This window comes from Filicampus tigris, chromosome 17 (genome assembly GCF_054856515.1).
Source record: "Filicampus tigris isolate MCC_2025a chromosome 17, RoL_Ftig_1.0, whole genome shotgun sequence".
NCBI classification, from domain to species: domain Eukaryota; kingdom Metazoa; phylum Chordata; class Actinopteri; order Syngnathiformes; family Syngnathidae; genus Filicampus; species Filicampus tigris.
In genome coordinates, this window is record NC_141233.1 from 14,833,903 (window position 1) to 14,855,703 (window position 21,801).

Here is a 21,801-nt window from a genome sequence, read left to right on the forward strand (position 1 = left end):
TAGTTGAAACATACAATGAACTAATATATTGTCAGTTGAAGGAATGTAAGCAAATGCCCATCCCTAACTTTGTAAATGAACCGCCTCACAAAGCTCGCAAGTCACATTGCCTGCTAAGAGCTCTTAAGCTAGCAATTACATAGCAGTTAGCTTGAAAGTGAACGTTTTCAGCAACGACAGAAAAAGAGATGTTAACTAGTAGGAAAATGAAGCGCGACACATTCAGACTGTTGCTTTTAATGGAGTTGAACAGCCATGAAAACACTCTCTTTTGAGGTTTGAATATCTTGCTCACAGAGGGAGCTTTAATGAGTAGCGCTATGAGCCGTTAGTAAGCACGGAGTGGATTCAAACAGGCACGAGATGGAATTTCAAGGGAAGTGTTGGTGTACTGGACTTACTCCATCGGGGTATTGGATATGGAGGCAGGGAATGGCCAGTCTGCCTTTTAGGACATACGGCTTTCAAAAGGACAACCTGTCATTCGTTATTATGTCTCCCTGTGATCTGGGTCAAGCCCTTGAAATGCATGAGTGCATTTACAGGCGCACGCAAGACTGACGCTCGGCGCACACACAAACGGCGTTTCAGGCAAAAAAAACACAATATCTCTATTGTGGAGTGGTGCACTGCTCTTATTAAGAGTCTCTAAACTGCTCTTTAGCTGACGCTAATGTATACGGCGGCTATCGGAGCGCCCGCAGCCATCGCTCGGGCCTCGCCTCGGATGTGCTGAAGACGGCAAAGGGCTGAAGGAGCCCTGGAATGCATTCTTGCCCCTGTGCAAAATAGTGGAGCGTTCTAATTAGATGCTTCGCATACTGCAGGAGGATCGAGCCAAAGTATGTGTGAATATGTAAATGTATTTATGTGCATGTGTGCACATGCTCAGGGAGGAAAGACGCCGAGGGTGTGAGGTGAATAGTTGTGAGTTTACACACTAAGGGAAGAATTGTGTGCTGCGGTGGCTTTATTATTAATTTAGTTACTCTGCGTATTGCTTCACTGTTCATTTCATGTTCCAGTTCTTGCAGTTGAATAGTTTTGCACTCTTGTGTAACTGTTCCTGAAATGAGCAGGGCGATACAGGCATCTATAGCAAAGCAACACTTTGTTGTATTAAAAGGGAAACAGAACTCACGGGACTAAAGCATTAAAAGAATTATCAGCGCTGTGTGTGAAGATATCCGAGTCTCATATACGTCTAATGTACTACTTTCCTGATGTCCAAATAAGCAAAACACACAGCCAAGATGGGTTTTCAATAATGCAAAAAAAAAAAAATCTTGTGTAAATAAAACAGTTGAACACATGAGTAATGATATATGAGGTAAACATTTGACTAGTTTTGTTGAATTAATTTCTTTGAGTATTATTGTGACTGAGAAACGGCGCATATTACTGGAAGGCGTTGTTATCTTGCTCCCTTTGTGTAGCTGGACGAATACTAAAAACGTCGGTGTCTGCAGCTATCAAAAAACGACCATTGTTTTCTGTGCTACTTCACGTTGTGGCTGGATGGTGTGTTATCTATCGACTTTCGGTCATTTTCGACAGTAGCCCTCCTCGTCCTCGATTAGGCTCGCAGGCGAGCTAGAGCCTATCCCAGCTGACTTTTGGCGAGCGGATGCCTTGGACTGGTCGCTAGCCAAGACAAGAAGCAGACAAGTTTTAACCAGGCATGGAAACAAGCAACTAAACAAACAAGCTTTTGAAAAAAAAAAACCCTCACAAATCATTTTCCTTGTGTGTCCCTCTAAAAGCTTTTGCCATTTAGGAAGAGAAATGTGAGTTTGATTGTGCCACTGCACTCACTTCTTTGTTTTGGCTGGCTGTGAGGACACTACGGGTGATCTATGAGGAGCAAAAGAAAGTCTCCACTCCTGCGCAAGCAATATGTGCTGATTTTGATCTCTCAGCAATGCCTCGGTAATATTACTCTGCCGTATGTCGTGAGATTGACTAAGTCGGCTCGGCGATGTGGAAAATCACACCCTTAATTGGAATCGCCAAAAAGGATATTTTGATTAACACGTCTTCGGCGGTTGTGGAGGATGAAGCTTAATGCTTAGAATAACACCTCGATTAAGGCAGTGTGCTGTTGACACTGTGCATTTTTCTTATTGTTGGTATTCTGGCTTAAAATGCCGACGGTTGTACTGGAAAGATGTCACAATTTAAAAGATTTAACTGGTGTCTTCACAAAAGGTGTCTGACATTCTCTTCTCAAAATGCACAAACCACTGTCCCTTGCATGACGCAATGAAAAAATATTTTCATGGGTGCTTGCCGTGTGACAGCACAAGGCAAAGAATAAGTTCCATTAGACAGTCGTAGCGTTCATAGCCAATGATGTAACGATTCACTCAAACTTCGATTTGATTTTCAGTTCCCGGTTTGCGATTGGATTTAAAAAAAAGAAATTGCTACCATGCTTGATGTTTGGCGCCAAAGCATCATTTGATCTACACATTCAAAATGTGCTATGCATCTGGAATGAAAAAAGACGTTTCAGGACATCATTTTCTAGATGGATTTAATCAACTCGATTTTCGATTAATCAAATCGATTAATTGATTCATCGGGGCGAATTGATTTTAAGTCGATTTTCGATTAATCGTTACATCCCTATGTAACGTGTATTGATACATTGATTACGTTGTGCACTGCAACATCGTTATTTACAACCCCGTGAAAATACTACAAACAGCCCTCAGTCTGATGCAGTGCAGTTCTACAATAGTGAACCAAAAGAATAAACAGTGGTAAATGAACACCTTGCTGACGGTTTCGATCAAAATACGTGCCGCCGTGTCCGCAAATACGATTTCTTTTTTCATACAGATCCTCCATTGGATTGCGAAAGATTATTCAAGGGCCTGACGCTTCCATTGCTCTTTTTTAAAAAAAAAAAAAGAAATTCGTAGCACAATTCAAAGGCATGCATCACGTTAATAAATAGGATCAAACGACCCACAAGGACAAACAAAATGTGCTGAGCATAACTTATTGGCAATAGCAGGCCATTCCAGTCGAATTTGACAGCTGCCGCGGCTGTAGTTGAGCGATCCCGCTCTGCTCAGTGTAGTGTGAATGAATCAGATGAATGTTATCGCGCTGTAATGGACCACTACCCATTGTGGTTGGGTTAAACGCTTTGTTGATTCCATGAATAGGCAACAGGGAGAGAAGTCGAAAATGACAATTCAAACTCTTTACTCTCCTCCGTGACGGTTTGACACCTTTTTATTACCCTGCATGAATTAAACAAACACGTGCACGTATGCGATGAACTTCTTTGTACATTATTGATGAACTGAAGTGACGCCAACTGGAGTGACGCTTTATTTCGAGGCTTGACAGGAAAACTGACTTTAGAAATGTGCTTCAAAACAGTTTCAAAAATGAGGTCACACACTGCAAGCTAAATCATCGCATACACAAGCCCTTGAGAAATTTCTGTGAAATAGTCCCGGCATAGTTTTCCGCTCGACATAACAAAAAGGTATTACCCCTAAAGTATAGCCTTACTGTACAATAATTATGCTCCGATTGATTTTTTTTGCGAGGCTCATTGTAATTAATTATTAACATTTTCCTGGATTTCAAGACCAATAATTGAATCTAAAATACGCTCAGCATCTTAATTATTCATGCAGCATGCAACTCTTGACCTCTCTGCCCAGCGACGACTCGGCATAACATTTAATATTGTCATTTGACACCACCTTCTAGGTGACTCGCATGACCCGGATGGGCAAAGCGTTTGAGTTCAATGAGGCGAAGATGCTGCGCCGGAATGAATAAAAATCAGCCGCACTTTGTCCTGTTCGGCTATTCCCCATCGCAGGGAGGTTATTTTATGCCATCTCATTCAAGCAGCAGGAAGCATTGTGTTTGGGGGGGGGGGGGGGGGGGGGGGGGACATGCTCATACAAAATGCATTTTGTATGTTTATTACATTTGAGCACCAGGTGAGACTGTTATCTCCCTGATGCCTTTGAGATCTGCTGATTGAGGAGTCAATAGCATATGAATCACAACATTGCCACGCTGAATCTCATCATTTTATGACGTAATAATCTTTCCTATGGGACCAACGTCTTGATGCAAAATGAAGCTCAGCCCATTTGTCTTTTTTTTTTTTTTTTTATATATACATGCCACAACCACAGCAACCACAGAGCATGACTAAATGATTATTGCTGGAAATAACTGTAACCGTGAGCAAATCTTATTTAATAGCCTCACACACGTTCACACAGCTAAAATTGGAGTTGGCTTTCAGAATATCCTAGCCCCAAAAAAATATATATTTTTACGCATCACCAAAGATCAATATTTGCTTTTGGACTGGTGAAATTATTCATTATGTATACTGTAGTTGTTAGTGGTTAAAGTATAAAGGAAATGTATTTATTGGGATTGGAGGTCCTATTTTATGTAAATAAAACCCTGCTCACCCTGCCCCCCTACAACTGGTCCAATAAAGAAGCTGCCTTTCGTTACCATGACAACAGGGGATAGAGCTGCGTCTTCTCAACCAGCTAAGAGTCCGAAGAGAAAGACGAGCGCCCTGAGAAACGTAAACGCATCATTTGTATTTTCACTCGTAGAGGCAGCACTTCATCGCCAAGATGGTGAATCACAATTAGACAAAATGACAACAGCCTCAACTGATGCAAGTAATTATTTGTAAGGCACAAAGTCTCCGTTTTTTTTTTTTTTTTTTTTATAACTGCCTAACATGATGTCAACTAAACGAACCCTGTTAATTGTTTCTTAACGTTCAGGGTCAGCACAGTTGTCAGCACCAGTGTCTCCGTCAGAAAGCTAATTATGGGACATCAAAGCAATGTTATTTAGCAGCGAATCCTAGTAATTGGTCGTTAGCAATACTGAAAATAGCCGATTGCTAATGCACCATTTGGGAAGAGCTGTTATTTTTGTCGACCCATTCGCTTTTTTTTTTTTTTTTTTTTTTTTTTTTTTAGAACTATTACGCTCACTGAATTGCAAACTCACCTAGCTGTGAATTTTTCTGTGGCGCATGAGTAAAATACACCTTTTCTCACTTATCTGCATATTTTTGTGCTCTTTTTGATGATGCTCTAAAATGCCACTCAAACGCCCTGCCTCTTTTAAGGCTTCTGGCTAACAGCCCAAGCACCTGGAGAAGGTTATGAAGCTCCAGGAGAAGTTAAAGCTCATGGTCGTGAACAAAGAAGTGGTTATGCTGCACTATCGCCGCCATGAAAGAGGGTACCGTATGCTACATAAAGAAGAACGAAGCGGCGATAAGGAAGATCGTAGAAGCTAACTTTTATAGTATAGTAGTTATGTAGTGGTTACGATTGTGCCAAATCAGCACGTTGTGTAAGGACTGAGTCCGGGGAGAAAGCAAATAAACTGTACAGTGTTCCCACACTATATTGAGGCTCATTAATCGTTTCGCCTCGGGCTGTAACGATCCAATATCAAAAGTGAAAATCACAACAAAAACAAATTGCTGTGAAATGGCAGAATTGTTTGTGCCGTCATTGCAGATACAGCCATCAGAACTGAAGTGCTATTAAACTTAATATAATTAATATTTTCATTCTTTCTTTTTTTTTTTTTTTGAATGGATATATATGATGAGGTGATTGGACATTTATGTGGTTTTCACAGCCCTCTTGGGGAAACCTTAACTTGAATGTGGTCCATGACGAAAAGGAGTTGGACGCCCCATATTTATATGATTAGTGCCTTGTAATAAAGAAATCAGGAAAAGTGAAATCTCCTCAATTCAGTTCAACATTGTTGTCAGTTATTGCACATTTTTTTCAGTAATTATCTTTAAACAGGGACCATTTATTTCGAACCAAATCTCAGATTTCACTTTACAGGATCTTAAATATATGAAATTACAAACATTACTTGGGAGGTGTCCAGGCCTACTATTCACTATTTTTATTCAATTTTATTTTTTTGCTATTGGTCATCGACATGCTCGCCGACTGACTCATTTAATGGCATGACTGGAAGATTATGGGCTACCACTTACTAAATGGTCAATTAAGATCTGGCGGGATTCTAATTCTGCTCACCGACACCGGGGAGCTTATTTTCATGCCATCTGGGGAATGCGCCGATATGCTGCTGCTTTATTAACCCATTGAAATCATCATCAATATTATGATGTCCTATTCACGCTCATGCGCCGTAGGATGGCGTTTTTTTTTTTTCCCCCTTGTGTGCACGATGATGACAAATACAGTTAAGAGAGTCGAGGAGATTACATTTGCTTGGTTTGCAACCAACCCGCATTTACTGGGTCGTAATCATTGCACAGGCTCAAGCTGACATTTTTTGTTAGTTATGTTTTCAATTGGACGTGAACTCGTCTGCCGTGTTCCTTTTTCAAATATCAATAGTGTACTCTCACGCTGTGTGAAGGCCTGCCTACGAGCCTGAAGCTCAGTGGGTTGTTTTTCTTGGCTATCTTGACGTAAGTGTTTTAGCCCCCTCATTAAGGTATTGTGTCTCACCTCCTTCTGGTTTCTAAAATGTCAATAAGAACCAATGTAGCGGTTGTGAATGGGCTCTATGGAGGTTATTGATGCCAGTTTTCCCACCAGCGTGCACAGTTTTGGAGGGGCTTTAAAGTGTAAAAAAAAAAAAAACACAGCAGTAAATGTACACTTCACGTTGAGTCATTTTATTTTGTGAATTGTTGAGCGAGTGGTGCCTCGAAGTGTTAATTATCCGACAGTAATGACAAATTTTCATTTCTTGGCATGATTCTGCAGGCATGGTTTAACGCCTCCGTCATAAAAGTCATAGTAAGACATCAGTTTGGGCATAGGACTTGCTCATAACAATTACATGAAGGGCAACAAAGCTATTGAAGACATTTTTTACATTCATAAACTCCTTTCCATGAAAATACAGAACCAATGCGCGGCGAGGAAGGACATGCTGGAAAATCAGTGACATTCTTCCTGTGTAGGTTACGTTTAAAGGGAAGTCAACCCAAGCATTTTTTTTTCAAGAGTATGTCTATGCAGGCCTGCTGAAACAAGGCATTCTGAGAAATATTGCGTTTGTGGAATAAGGGTTAATCCACCAGTTTTTATCCGTCTCTGGGGGCGGCCATTTTGTCACTTCTGTCGACTGAAAGTGACATCACAACTGCTCAGGTAACGACCAATCACGGCTAACCTGTTTTGTTGTCGCCATCTGAGCCCTGAGCATCTGTGATGGCGTTTTTAGCCGGCACAAGAGACAAAATGGCCGCCTCTGGAGATGGCTAAAAACGGGTGGATTTTGCTGCTTCAACTCAATATTAAATCAGTATGCCGTGTTTGAACGAGTGGGTTTGCATAGAACCTATTCTTGGAAAAAAAAAATGTTTGGGTTGACTTCCACTTGAACGCCATGCCATGTATCCATTTTCTTTACGACGTATTTTGTTCAGGCTCGTGGAGAGCGGAATAGTCAGACCCCACCCTGGGTTGGTCGTCAGTCAGTCACACATATAGAGTCAGATAACCCGACATATACTGAGCGTACATTCGCACTGCCGCTGAGTGGGAACCAAACCCACAAAAGTCAGGCCAATGTACTACTACTACACCATCAATGATGCTTTGAACTCTGCTCTGTAAATAACATCCATGCGCTCCCCCCCCCCCCCCCCCCCCGCTCCCACTATCTGCGTCTCCCATTTACCCAACGGGAGGACGAGCTATAAATTAAAGCGGGGAATTACTGCTAACAGTTGGAATAAATTAAAGCACTTTTGCGTCTGTAAACACTGTAACACTGTCTGACTGCATAATTACACTCCTACTCCCACTGAGTCGGCATGGAGGGAGGGGAGATAAGAAGGGAAAAGCAGCATAGACGGAGACTGGTGACAGTAGGGAAGAGAATAATGAACTAAATGTCACATGGGCGGTCAGATATTACACTCGCTCCTTTTCCGGGTCCTGCATGCTGAGCTCTCTTCCACAATTGGGGGGGGGGGAAGGTGACTTTGAACCCTTTGTTCCTGATACTTGCCGTCCTGCAAACAACATGCTTCTGCTCTCGTTGTCGGACACGTTCGAAGCTTTAAAGTGGAAGTCAACGCAAACATTATTTTTTTTTCTTTTCAATAATATGTTCTTTGCAAGCCCACTAGTTGAAACAGAGCATTCTGATAAATATTGCGTTTGTGGAATAAGTGTTAATCCACTCGTTTTTAGCCATCGCTGGGGGGGGGTGGCCATTTTGCCTTCTGTCGACTGAAAATGACATCACAACGACCAATCGCGGCTCAGATTCAGAAAACAGGTCAGCCGCGATTGGTCGCCGTGAGCAGTTGTGATGTCATTTTCAGTCGACAGAAGACAAAATGGCCGCCCCCACAGAGGGCTAAAAACGAGTGCATTTTGCTGCTTAATTTATATTCCACAAACGCAAAATTAATCAGAATGCCGCGTTTCAACTAGTGGGCCTGCTGGGAACATATTCTTGAAAAAAAAAAAAAATGTTTGGCTTGACTTCCGCTTTAAGAAGCCGGCCCCAAATGCAGTCAAATAACACTCAGGAGGCCACTTGGAGGTCTAACTCCAATTTGTTGATGATAAATTATATTTACCGCCACAATGGCTCATGGACTGACATCAAATCGATTGCTAAAGGATCAAGGAAAGGAGTTTAGGACATCTGCCAACGCAACAAAACTAAAGCATCAGTCCTTTTTATAAGGCAAAACAATAAAGTCATCGAGGGGTAAGCATTTTGTTGTCGACTGTTGTTGTTTGTTATTCTATTTATTCTTATTCGTATTCTTATTGCGGACCCTATGGGAATTATTAAGCCCTGTGAACTCAAGTGATCTTACAAAAAATATCAAGTTGATAAAAAAAAAAAAAACAACAACTTGTAATTCAGATGCTTTTGCTGCGCCTGCGAGTTTGCTAGCGCTATAAATAAGTTGCGAGGTTTTTGTAGTGAATTTTTACAACCAGTGTGCAACAAACGGAATTTGTTGTCAGTATTGCGTCATTTTTGTTTGGTGGTGTCGCGAGATGTTTTTAATGTAAATGATGTGCCTTGGCTCAACAGAGGTTGGGAAAAATTGATAGTTTATTGCTGTTGGAAGAGAAATTGGGGAGGGGGAAAAAAAAACGTATTTGACAGCAAGAGAGTGCTGTAGTTTTCCCAGCATGTGACTGGTGCTCCACCGTCATCATCATCTGATGTAAAGCAGCCCCTATGTCGTGTCTCTAGCGCCACATTTAGTTCGCACATTTGCGCGAGGCCACAAAATCGCACAAGCTACAAAGTGATTCATAAAGAAAAACACGAGCAGGGGCGGTGTTAGGGGAGAAAAATGATGATGATTATAAGGGCCCATAGACTATTTTCTATTTGTGGGATTTTTCTTTTTTTCTTTTCCACGGAGCCCTGAATCCCTGGCGGCGCCCCTGAACACAAGCAACCCATCTTAACATTTTTAAGACATTGCGCTAACCGTCTTGTGCGAAAGTCGCTCTCTCGGACTACCAGTTGATGACGATTCAGTGCGCCATCCAACTTTGTTTTGGTTCACACTTTTGTATCAAGCTCCATCTTCCCCGTGACTCAGCGCAAATAGTCAAATCGGCTGCTCACACGGCTAATGTTATTGTCGTCGTTACGCTAGCGTACTCTAACGTCCCATCGCATTGCTCTCTCTCATACACAGAGGTATATACTTGACAGATGCGCCACCAGCACAAGAGTAGCTCCATTTTCATTTTTTAGAGCTGCTGAATCATTGATAGTATACGCTGGTGCTCTGCATTGTGCTTTGAGGAGCATTCTGATCTTTGCTAACACTTATATCTTTTGTGCCGGATTTTCTCCCCAAATGAGAAGCATGATTTTTTTTTTTTTTTTTTTTTCTTCTCCCAGAACAATAGAGCAAAAACAAAAAAAAAAACGATCACATGAGTTGGAAAAGGCGTGTCAGCGATATAATCACACAAGCCGATTCGTATCAAGCTCTCAAGATGACAGGTTTTGTTTTGATCATGCGAGCCGTCACGTCTGAGCTCCATCCAGTGGGGATTGTACTGCGCACCCCCTCACTCTGCCCGGTCGGTCCCTCCTTCAGTGAGCAGTGGTCCACATCACTCGGGAGACTGGCAGATGTGCAGCCAATTTGGGGAAATGTGCAATGATTAAATTAAAGCACAACCGCTGAACAATGCAGCTGCTTTTGTGGAATCGATGCAAATTCCGTAGAGTGATGTGATTCCGATTCATTCACAAAGTCGCATGTGTCTAGGCACAGAAAAAGAGGAGGGAGAGGGGAGCGAGCGAGCGAGAGAGAGAGGGAGAGGGAGAGGGAGAGGGAGAGAGAGAGAGAGAGAGCGAGCGAGCTGTGTGCCTCTTTCGCCGTTAATCCTCTCCATCCTTTACGCTTCAGTCTGCCTCTTCTCTCTGAGAGAAATAAAGCACGTTTCTGCGTCTCTCGGGCTGCATCCTCACCTCTCCCCGGTGACAATAGAGCGCCAGCATATTTCCTGCAACCCCACAAAGGGCTTGCGCGCGTGAGCGAGCACGGCGGCGACTAATTGCCATAATAAGTTGGCCAGTGCACGTTTTTTATTTATTTATTTTTTTTTATGAGTATGTAGGCAGTCCAGTGCCGCATCGAGGAGATTCAGGGGCGGAGGGAGCGTCGCTGCCACACACGAGAAGCTGGCAGCTCACGATCACGCGGACCAGCCGGTGACCGATCCACCGGAGCATTCCTAATCGAGCCGGCGACAACATATGGGAATACAACTAGCCGAGCTTGCGGTCACACCTGGCTCGGGAGCACCGCGAGGGACCCGTGTCGCGAGCGTCTTTGCACCCGAGACAGAAAGAGAGCGACGGCATCCTCGCCTTCATCCCTCCGGTAGGAGATAACTTGATTGATGCGCGTGCGCTGCCAATATTGTGTTCGTCATTCCATTTTACCAAATGCGCACATTTTTTTTTTTTTTTGTGCATTACAAGCAGGCATCAGTACACTATTTGTAACCTTTTGTTTTGTGGTGGGGGGGGGAAAGCCAAACAATCCAGTCGACTCTTTTTGCTTGCGCCAGACCACTTGATTGAGGGTGCAGGTTTAGCTGGCGGGGTTGACCAGTTGTGTGATCAGAATAGGCCTGCACGTTCTTGGATATATATACGTTCATTTAAAAAAACAGGCAAGATGCATTACACGGAATCATCCAAATATAAGTTGACATATGAGCGCAGCCTATTTGGTGAAGGAAAGTTAGATATCGACTAAAAAAAAAAAAAAACTGCCAACCTGTGACTGGTATAAGATATAAATTCTAACACAGTTGGTCACATGGGTTCTGGTTCATGCATCCCCTTAAAAGCCACGCCCCCAACACCAGGTACCCATTCGATTGCTGTGATGGACGTGAGCAGAAATACATGTAGTGCATAAATCAGCCCTGCAGCAGCGCCCCGCTCCCTCTCACCATTAACTTGTCATTAAGATGGTAAAACTGTCCGATTTTTATGACGCTGACGGATGAAATCAACAAAGATTGTCAATCACATCAACAGGGAGGGGCTTTGGGCTTGCTGAATCATCAAAAAAAAAAAAAAAAAAAAAAAAAAAGCACCCAATAGGAAAAGTCTGTTTCCTACTGGGTTGTTTCCTATGTTTGTTTGCGCGCATTTTGCCTTTTGTTGTAATCAACGCATAAATTGTAATTAGAGTTTGATGGATTAATTGCAGCACATGTATGGATAGATTAAATCAGATCAATCCAACTAATTATTACGGTGTCATCATGACCACAGAAATGTCTATATTACGACTGACTTGGCAACTTCCAATTAAAAAAAAATAAATAAATACTAATACCAAATATTTGTGTGTGAATAAAGGACTGAAGTAGATGGAAGGGAGCTTTCTGCAAAAACTTGACCCAACCTGCGTGCACATACATAGCGAACGGCTGTTAGACAAACAGATGGCGTCTCCGAAGGAGACCATCTTGTGAAAGTTGGATGAGATATTCTCGGATGGGCAACCCTTGCTTGTTAAAGGACTGAGGCCGACGCCTGGCAGTCACGGAGAGCAGCCTTGATTAGTGGGATCTTAAAAAAAAAAAAAAAATCCTCGGTCGCACCTCGCCTGCCGTGCTGCAGAGTGCTGCTGAATTGATTTGCATGCTTTATTCATACATCAATAGATATGCAAGCAATTGAAATTTGCAATCGTATGAGGAGCTCAGACACAAAGATGCCTGGTCATTAGTCAGTCTTGTCTTTGCATCTCATTACTAAAACAACACTCAGTCGAGCGAAAACCTCCGCCAAGGTTGAACTGTTCACAACATGAAAATCCATTGCGGTGCATTTGTGTTGGTAGCAGGCTAAAAGACAGCGTTGATATCAACTCCGTCGTGGCTCAAGGTTCGTTCACTCCTGCTGTTCCGGAGACACTCGATGGGTTTGTCAAATTGCAATGCTTTCGTTTTCATCCAACGTAAGTTCATTCCCTCCGTTGGTGAGGTGCAGTTAGACACGTGTGAACAAAGCAAGCTAACTCTGCTACGGATCTGCTCGACCGGGCCGAAACTCCGGCAAGATGTGGTCTTAATTTTTAATTCTGCGGTGTAGCACAGAAATATTAGCAATAACAGCAGTGGCTAACAGGATCGTTAGGTTGGTGGGAGGATGTGTACCAATGTGTGCTTCAACATCTTCATACTTGAATTTGTGCATATTCTGCGAACACATTTAGAACATCTGTACAGCATTGTCTACTTAAAGTTCGGACTTAATTGACAATTATCGACATTACAAACCTTTTGAAGATTGAAAGCATACAAAAAAAAAAAAATAACAGACACACACAGCGTAGTGATTGGTGAAATAAAAACTACGGGACAATGTCATTGCGGTCTGTGGGATCGAAAGGTATAAAACACTGTTGTTGTTTTTTTGTTTTTTTTTTAAACTTAAGCCTGCTTGTACTGCGCATATGCAAGTACGTTCTTGACGCCGATGGGCTGTCGCCGCCACCGACGGACGGACTTGAGCTGGCCTGAAATAATCATGGAATGCAAGACTGATGGTCTGTTTGTGAATCTTTGTTCCCTATAATAACCTTGCGCATGTCGTAAATCTGACGGTGATTTTGGACGGAGAAAAAAATTCTGTAAAAAAAATGGGGAAATACCCAAAATGTAAAAAAAAATTAAATAAATAATAATGTGCAAATCTACGGGTGCCGAACCGCGAGTATGCCGGGGTCGACTGTAGCCAAACCAAAGACGTGTTTGGTTAGTGAAAAGTCTACCATGATGTCGCCATTATAGACGGGCCTGATTTGCTCATTTGGATTACTTCCACAGTCCAACCAAACCACGCCAACTTCACTCATTTGTTCGGTTCGGTGCGTTCCTCACGCTTCTTAACGTATTCTTTTATGCATGTTCTTTTATTGGTTTATGTATAAGGAACAATTGGAGATTACGTTTAAATTTTTTTTTTAAAAAACGTCATCTTTGCATCCTGTTGGAGATTACAGACTATTGTGAAGAGCTGTATTCAAAATCATTGACGTTAATGCAACAGTCAAAGTGAGAAGAGATTTCACTTATTGACGCTTGACTGATGCCCAGGTCGCTTTACCCTGGTCCATTTCCTACAAGTGTGTTTGACATAGTTGTACACAACGGACAAGAAAATTGCACTTTAAAGGTTTCACAGGAACAAGATAGCAGCAGACTTACAAGGGTGCCGGATACCGTCTGCACATTTACTAAGTGTCAGTCTTGCCTCAAAGCAACTTTACTATATCAGACAGAACTGATGCAGTTTGAGCTCGGCCAAGCTGCAAAGTGTCTGCCCTCTGTCAGTGCTTCTTAATCACGCCGGGAATGTCTGAACTTCCCGCCTTTAAGCCTTAACAGCAGACTCATTTTATCCATGACAACGCAGTCATTGTAACAACTCAAGTGTCCTTTGTTGCCAGGGAAAATGGATAGTTAGTAAGGCTGATGTCAGGGATTTGAAATGATAACAATCCATGGATCAATACTTTCTTCATCCTCGTATTTTTTTTTTTTTTTTTTTTTGGAATGAAAATGAATGGCCTGTTTGGAATACTTCAATCTAAAATGGAGCCAATAAGAGATAATATGCTATACAGGTTCCCCTAATTATAGTTACCCCGAAACATATTGGGCATATACGGATATATGATGATTAAATAAATACGTATGGATAAATATTTCTCTCTCTGTCGCTCTAAGTTTCGATCTAGAAGTCTGTGGATAGAAATGTCATGTTCCTGTTATGGTGCCTTACAAGAAAAGTCACAGGCGCTGTAATGGTCCACTCGCGTGACTTTTGTGCAGGACGGTGTAAGTCTATAGCAGGTGGTTGACTGGTGACTAGTCCAGGTCGTGGTTTGCGTTTTACCCAAAGTCAGCTGGGATAGGCTCCAGCTCCCTGAGTGCTATGGAAAATGGATGGATGACTTAGATGGGCACTGACCGTTTGTACAATCTAGCTTGCTCAAAAATATGGCATTAATTATTTACGATTTTTTTTTTTTTTTCTTAATAGAGTGTCGCCATTTTCAAAGCCGCAATAATATGTAGACATTTGAATCAGTTAATTGACCATATGCGGTCCATGTCTCGTTCCTTTGTCCACACATTTGTGGACCTCACTTTTCATCTATGCTGGCGCGGGGAGGAAAAAAAAAAAAAAAAAAAAAATCCAACAAATATTTCACAATGATCTCTAATTTGCTTAAGTGCTCTCTAATTTTCAGAAGGATGCGGAAACCTAGTATGCAGCACCTTATCAGCTGAGATCTGATTACCGGAAAATTGTTTGTTGTCATGTTTCCTTCGTCATGAGGCTTGTCATAGCATTCGCATTCACTGGTTTTGCTGTTCAAATAAAAGCCCTTCCTGGGCAATTTGCAGGAGCAGAAACGCTGCTTTCTTCTGCTTTGCTTTCAAGTCTGAGGGAGAGGAGGATGGGAAGAGAGAGAGGAAAGGAGGTTTATGTTGGTACCCTTGCTACGGGCATCTGTGCCGAGCTGGACAGCCTCCATATTAGACCTTGGTGACAAATTCATCCGCTGCACTTTTGCAGGGTAAACAGCGTATTGAACTACAGGTTCAGCCAGACCTCCAGCCAAAAGAGCACCGTTTCTTTGAATAGATTAAAAAAAAAAAAAAAAAAGAATCCAAGTTTTCTTCCTGATGACAAATCCCCTATTGCTTGATTGCTATGAGAGTCAACGCATCACATCCTCTTCCACATTTGACGCTATTAGTATATTTCATTGCAGACGACTTGGCAATGCCGTCTTTCATCGATTTATTCAGACATTTATTGTAAACCCGCTGCCATCCTGTGCAGCAGATGTGAGTTTTATGAGTGCTATTTACTTGGCAGATTGGGAGTGGCTCTATCAGCAAACCTAAATCCTTCCTGGGCAAATGAATAAGAATGGTGGAAACAGTCATCTAATGATTGTACGTCGGCATGAAAACGCTACATTGATGGAACGTTATAGTGAAGTCACTATTGTTTTAGGTTAGACCCAGTGTCAGACCTCTGGCACATAGCCCAGTCACATTAAATAAAAAATAAATAGATAAAAAATGCCTCCTCAGTGTTGATTGACAGTCAGAGAGATATTTATTGAATAATAAAAAATCTGGTTGTACCAGTGGCGTGCTGTCAGGGCCTTCAAAGTCCCAAACACTGTCAGAAGCACAGACTTGCGTTTATAACTCACATGAAATGGTAATCATTTATTTCCAACAGTCTTTTGTTTTTATTTCGCGGCGTGTGTCTTGGCAATGCAGCTTCCAATCGTTTGTGGTTTCATTTCGTTTTTGTCCAATCGGTTTTTCAGCTTTGCTGTGTTACCATGCAAATATTGCGTCCAACACCCTCACAATCTCAAGTGCAGGCGTCGAACACGCGATGCAGTTCCTCTCATTGGGTTCAGCTTCTGAGTGGTTGCGCTGAATCGCATCAAAGCTTGATTTGCAATAGAAGACAATGTCAGACCATGATTAAAAATTCACTTTCAAGGTGCACTTTTTAGGAGGCTTGGTGGAACCATCACTGTTGCTAAGTGGCTTGTTTCCATCCGGAAATTTTTTGGGGGGCACTTTCACGTCGCTAATGTATGTTTTTTTTTTTTTTTTTTTAATTTATTTTTTGTATTGTAAGCTACTTTTGTTTTCTCCGCATTGCTTCTGAATGTCGTTAATTGTTGTGTCTTTGCTTGTGCGAAGCACATTGAGTTGCCTTATGAAATGTGCTATATAAATAAAACTGCCTTGTCTTAATGTAGGACAACAAATGTTATTGAAAATGGATGGATTACATCGCCGCATAAGCAGGGAAAAATAATTGTTAACGCAGCTACTTACCACTGGCAAACTACAATAATAAACCAAATATTGCTCTTTCATGTAGGTGTACCTAATGAAGTGGCCGATGACATGTCTAGTCTGTACTTTATTAAGCAACATGTAAATGGCTAAATTGTGACCTAGTTTGACACATTCACTACTCATAAATGAAAGACAAAAGCTGTTCAATGGCTGAGATTAATGCCAAACATGAACATCCCCACAAATTACCCTCAACAATCCTTTTTTTTTTTTTTTTTTCTTTTCCAAATTGCGACTACACATTTTCCCATCTGCGGACTAAAATTGCCACCGTGCCTCTGTCGATGCAGAAAGCAGCGCGCCTCGCAACATTTTTGTCCAAGAGAAATGCAGACTCATCCATGCACATGCCTGACCAAAATGGTCGAGGACTACCGGGGTTGATGCTACCCAGAGTTCTATGCGCTGTTACGTCCTCGTACACCGATACATCAGGCCTGGGAGCCTGCAATCGGATCGATTTTTTAAAGTTGAGTCTCACAAACAAAGATGAGAAATGGAACAATTTCAGAAAAAAAAAAAAAAAAGAGCAAACATCAGCTACCTTCCCTCCCCTGCCCTCTTTCACTCTTGCAGTATATGCACGTCCTTCCCTGAGCACATCAGCTGCAATGCTGATATAACCACTTTGTGTGGTTTTAGGCTTAAACATGCAGCTTTATTCAATCGTCTATATATGTTTTCTTCTAATTCTGTATTCTGCGTGTGTTTTATGTTGAATTTTTGCAAAGCTAATGCTGTGAGCAGCTGATTAACAGTGATTGTGTAATGTGATGTCGTCACTATTGGTCCAGTATTGATGTAGCCTTTTGAAAATGTCGTCTAAGATGGTACATTTCAGTCAGTAATTCATCATTAAAAAAAAAAAAAAGTGTGCCAGTAAAATGGCCCTTGTCAACGTAGCTTTACGTTTGATTATAAAATGCACAGGTGTCCCGTGTTATGTTTTATTAGTCATAGTATCGGCAGCTAACAGGACGGGGTAGGTGTTGTTGCTCTCCTCAGACCTTGTTTGGAAATGGTTGTGGTGACGTCACTACTGGGGAGGGCATGTAAACAGATTAGAGAATTTCCTAATGGATGCTTCTTTGGTTTGGCGTGTTGCTGTCTTTTCACTGCACAAATGATGTTAATGTGTTCCAGTCTCGCCTGAAAAGCAAACTCGGAAACTTGCTGACGTGCTGTACCCTGCTAGATTATCCACTTAGTACAGTTATCAATTTCTCAGTTTTCATTTCTGTACGGCTAACCTTTGACACGTCTTGGGATCCTGCATGCATGCATCAGTACATTTTGGTTGCTGCTGTTTACAATGCGGGGTTGAAAATGTGCGTAGAGCTGCTGAATTAATCATTGATAGTCAAAACTAGTCACAGTGCTTTAGGTGCGTGCGTGTCATTTTTGGGGGTTTCGATTTCTTTTGAACAAGAAATACTGATCGCCACCATCAATTTGGTAATAATTGTGACGTTTTCATAGTGTCTCTTCTTTAGTTTAATGTTTCCACAATGAGATTGTTTGTCACAAATGATGAAATCCAACACCCCCCCCTCTGCCCCCCCCCCCCCCCGCACACTTTGTCATAGCTGACGTAATGAGCCACGAAGCGTGTTAGCCTAATTAGCGCAAAAGCGCTTTTGATTCATTGCAGGTTTGGTATAAAGCTAGCTAAAATTTGCTTTTGGGGCGGGTGAGGAGCGTCTAATTGCACAGAGGGGATGTCTGCCCTAATTAGTTGGACGAGTACTATAAGGAATACTTTAATAGGCTTTGAGTAAACCTGTTGTCCTTTGCAAACAAAGCGGCGTGCATGAAACGCACATTATTCAGTGTGGTTACCATCACGGCGAAGTGATTTCAATGCATGCATTTGTATAACTGCGCTACAACCCGCGTATTTAGCGATCCCATTTTTCCATTACCATGAGAAACGATTCTATTTACTTTCTCTCCTTCTCCCCTTTTTCCTTCGGCATTGTATCCTGCTGCCCCCCCCCCCCCCCCCCCCACACCCCCAAACCCTCAGAAGTCAACCTCTCTCCTTCTAGCTGCCATGTTTTTTTGTTATCGTCAAAGACAAAATGAGAAAGCACGAGAGCGAGAGGACGCCTCGGGGCTCGTGTCCTCGCATCTTCACCACTCTCTTCATCTTCCAGCCCTCCCCTTGTTCTTTATCTTCCATCTATGTGAGTGACAGCTGGCAGCCAGTAGGGTACAGTGGCCATGCCAACCCAAGTGCACATTTTTGCCAAGTGACTTGAGAAAATGCACACTTGAGCGTGACTGCCTCATGCGTGCCGGAGCTGAGAATTCACCCCCCCCCCCCCACACGCGTACTTTTTGGGTTGGCTTTAACACGTGAACACGCTATTCCTCGCATACTTCGTGATATTAAAACATGGCAAAGCTTTGTTCGGAGTAAAACTGATAAACTCATTGTGTGTGCAAGGCAGATGCTGTGAAATCAAATGTTAAAGTGCGGGGGCATGGATAAGAATTTATTTAAAAACTACACAGGACTGATAATAGGTCTAGATATAACATGATAACCGTTTGCACGATATACTATAATCTACTGCTAGAACTGTATCACAAAATCAGCCTTTTACAAACATTATAATGCACAGTTTTGGTAAACAAACAAACGTATTTATTATATAGACCAGCTGTGTATTTTATAAAAATATTTTGCAGTGGTGTTGGATAGAGAAAGACCGATATGCTTTTTTCAGGGCCGATACCGATACAGACTATTAGTAACGTAGTCAAGGAGGCCGATAACCGATATTTGAAGCCGATATTCATTTTCAGTAAAAAGGAAAATATTTGCCTCAAAATCTAAAGAAAAAATTACTCAACTTTGTTGCAACGTCTTTAAGCATGTTTATTGAACAATCTTTCAGGTTTGCATAATCTCTATCCTTTTGTTATTATTATTATTTCAAGAATGTTTTGACAATATACATCTGTTATAAAATTCTAACAAAAAGTTTCAGGAATGTTAAACTTTCACATATCTTTGTTTTGATTTCCACAGTTTTGAATTGATTTATCATCGGCCAGCAGAGTTTTAAAAAAAGGCCGATGCCGATATTCGGCCTTTCGGGCAAATTCACACATCTTCCCGAAATTCCCGATGGCCACCCCGCCCCTGTTGTATCGCCAGAAATCATAGTCCAAGTGGTCATAATATTTGGGTGGATTGGCGTGTATTCTCTTGTAGTCTTGATTTGATAAAGTTGCTCTTCGTTGCTTTTTGCCAGGTACCGCAAATACTGTTATGACTGCTTTCTTGCTCACGTAGCCCCTTTTCTCTTCTCCTCTATTAAAGACTTATGCTTTAGGATTTATAGCACACAGTAAAAAGAGGGCTCTTGTAATGATCCTGCAATATGCAAACAGCACCTTCTATTATACAAACAGTGTTTTCCTGCACCCCACCCCCGTGCAAAAACTCAAGCTCCTCACAAGATGGCACACGGCAGATGCCAAGATGAGTCTTGAATATGTGCAAATCAAACCGGCGAATAGTGTTACCATGATTACGCTTTCATAATTTTCACTTCCTCCAAGCGCTCCCCAGGAGTATAAAGCCTTCCTTTCCATTCTGTCACCCTAAATTGGAAATGATTTGGGTCAGGATCCGTAGTTGACGTTGACTGCACACGACCAGTGAAAACCCGAGATCTTATTGCTGTTTGGTGCAAGCGAGATTGAGGAATTTCACAACAATTTGCAGAAGCGAAGAGGTCAGTGATTGCAACCAAAATGGACACGAGATTAAAAGGAACACACAGTGGGAAAGAACACGAGAGGGAATGACATGCACACACTCGATATCGAAGTGTAATCTAGGATTACTCCAGTGCGGAAGGAGGGCATGTCCACTCAAATGCACAAAGGCACAAATAGGAAAAAAAAAAAAAAACAACAACGACAAGGACACAACACATGGCTTCGCACTCGAACTGGGTGGAATAAAGCGATACAAGCGCTGGTGGAAAGAAAAAAAAAAAAAAAAAGGCGGATGCAGATTGCTTTTCTTCAATGGCGCGCACACACATGCGCAATCTTCTAGAGCCTTGCCACCATTATTTCTATCTCTAGAAATCCGATACATGAAGATTGATCTTCCACCGTTTAGGATGATTATCAATGTAAAAACATCGCGAGAGAAACACTTGCGTAATCAGCACGGCAAATAAGGCAGCCGTGCGCGGCGGAAGATGACTTTAATATGTGTGATGGCCTTTTGCTGGTAAACTGCAAAAATATTCCATGACGCCTGCAGAGACCGCTGATAACTGGAGATACGAGACACTTACAGAGACACCATTATTACTTCCTTATCTCGGAACGGCAACAATGAACCCATTAACTCATTGTCAGAGGCCTGATCGGTAAAAATGTAATAACTGGTGCTCGTTTTAATTCATTTGAAAGCAAAAGCATTACGAATGTGAATATTGTCTGCTGTTCTTTGTCTTGGAAGACAGCAAAAGGCTTTTTAAATGACGGTTGGACGAGACTAGCGCCTTTTTTTTGTTTTGTTTTTTTTTTGGTGATTTTCCATTTCTCACAATTTGCTGACGATATTCCAGCGGAGCAAAAGTGGCTCTGTAATGTATTGAGTCCGGGGTGTTTTTGTCTTTACTCCGGGTCTTGTTTTGACAGGGGCTGAACTTATCGATGACCTGTAGTGTTCATCGAATGCGAAACCTCCTGCGGTGTGACAATAGTGCTGAACTCACGTCAAAGCTGCAAAAAAAAAAAAAAAATGTTTCTATGCTTTATGAGCGCGTGCATTGGAAATGAGTAATCATGAGTGTTGTTGCCATAGTTGCATGTTCCGCGTCAACGGTCGTAACAGACAAAGTGTCCCAGGGATGATAATGTTTTGTAAAAGGTTACGACACTAGTTTGTTGCTGTAAAGGGCTTGTGGCGCAAAGCTAATGATGACCGAATGAATGTTGCTACGAGGCTGGTTGATGGGGCTGCGGTGATGGCGATACACTTGACTTCACCAAGTGAACTCGAATCATTCAAGGCCTGGAGATGCGCTAGCGTGACACTTTACCCATCTCGTGTGATCGCAGCTCCGGATAATAACTGCAACGCGGACATTACGAGTGCAGGAGTGGAAAAAGTTTGCGCCTACGCCGTCCGAGCAAGGCGTTGATTTGTGCACTGGGGCACAGTCGGAAAAGGTGGAAGCGATTGTTCACGAGGTCTGGATACGGCAAAGAATAACTATTCGCCTGAAGCTTCTCGTCCAAAGACCTGATTGATTATTGAATTTTTGATGAAATATTCGATGGAATGGAAATC

The 21,801-nt window shown here is 42.1% G+C and overlaps 1 protein-coding gene across 6 annotated transcripts in view; it reads left to right on the plus strand.

The window, feature by feature from the left end:
• flrt1a (fibronectin leucine rich transmembrane protein 1a) overlaps window positions 1-21,801 on the plus strand; it is a 55,579-nt gene that overhangs the window by 4,057 nt on the left and 29,721 nt on the right. For 3 of the 6 annotated variants that reach the window (XM_086057056.1, XM_086057061.1, XM_086057060.1), the window contains exon 1: window positions 10,435-10,921. The exons of 1 other annotated variant lie outside the window; for it this stretch is intronic. The gene's annotated coding sequence lies outside the window, so the exon portion shown is untranslated. Of the gene's footprint in view, window positions 1-10,434; window positions 10,922-21,801 lie in introns of those variants that run through there. 2 more of the 6 variants (XM_086057057.1, XM_086057059.1) reach the window with 2 other exon arrangements.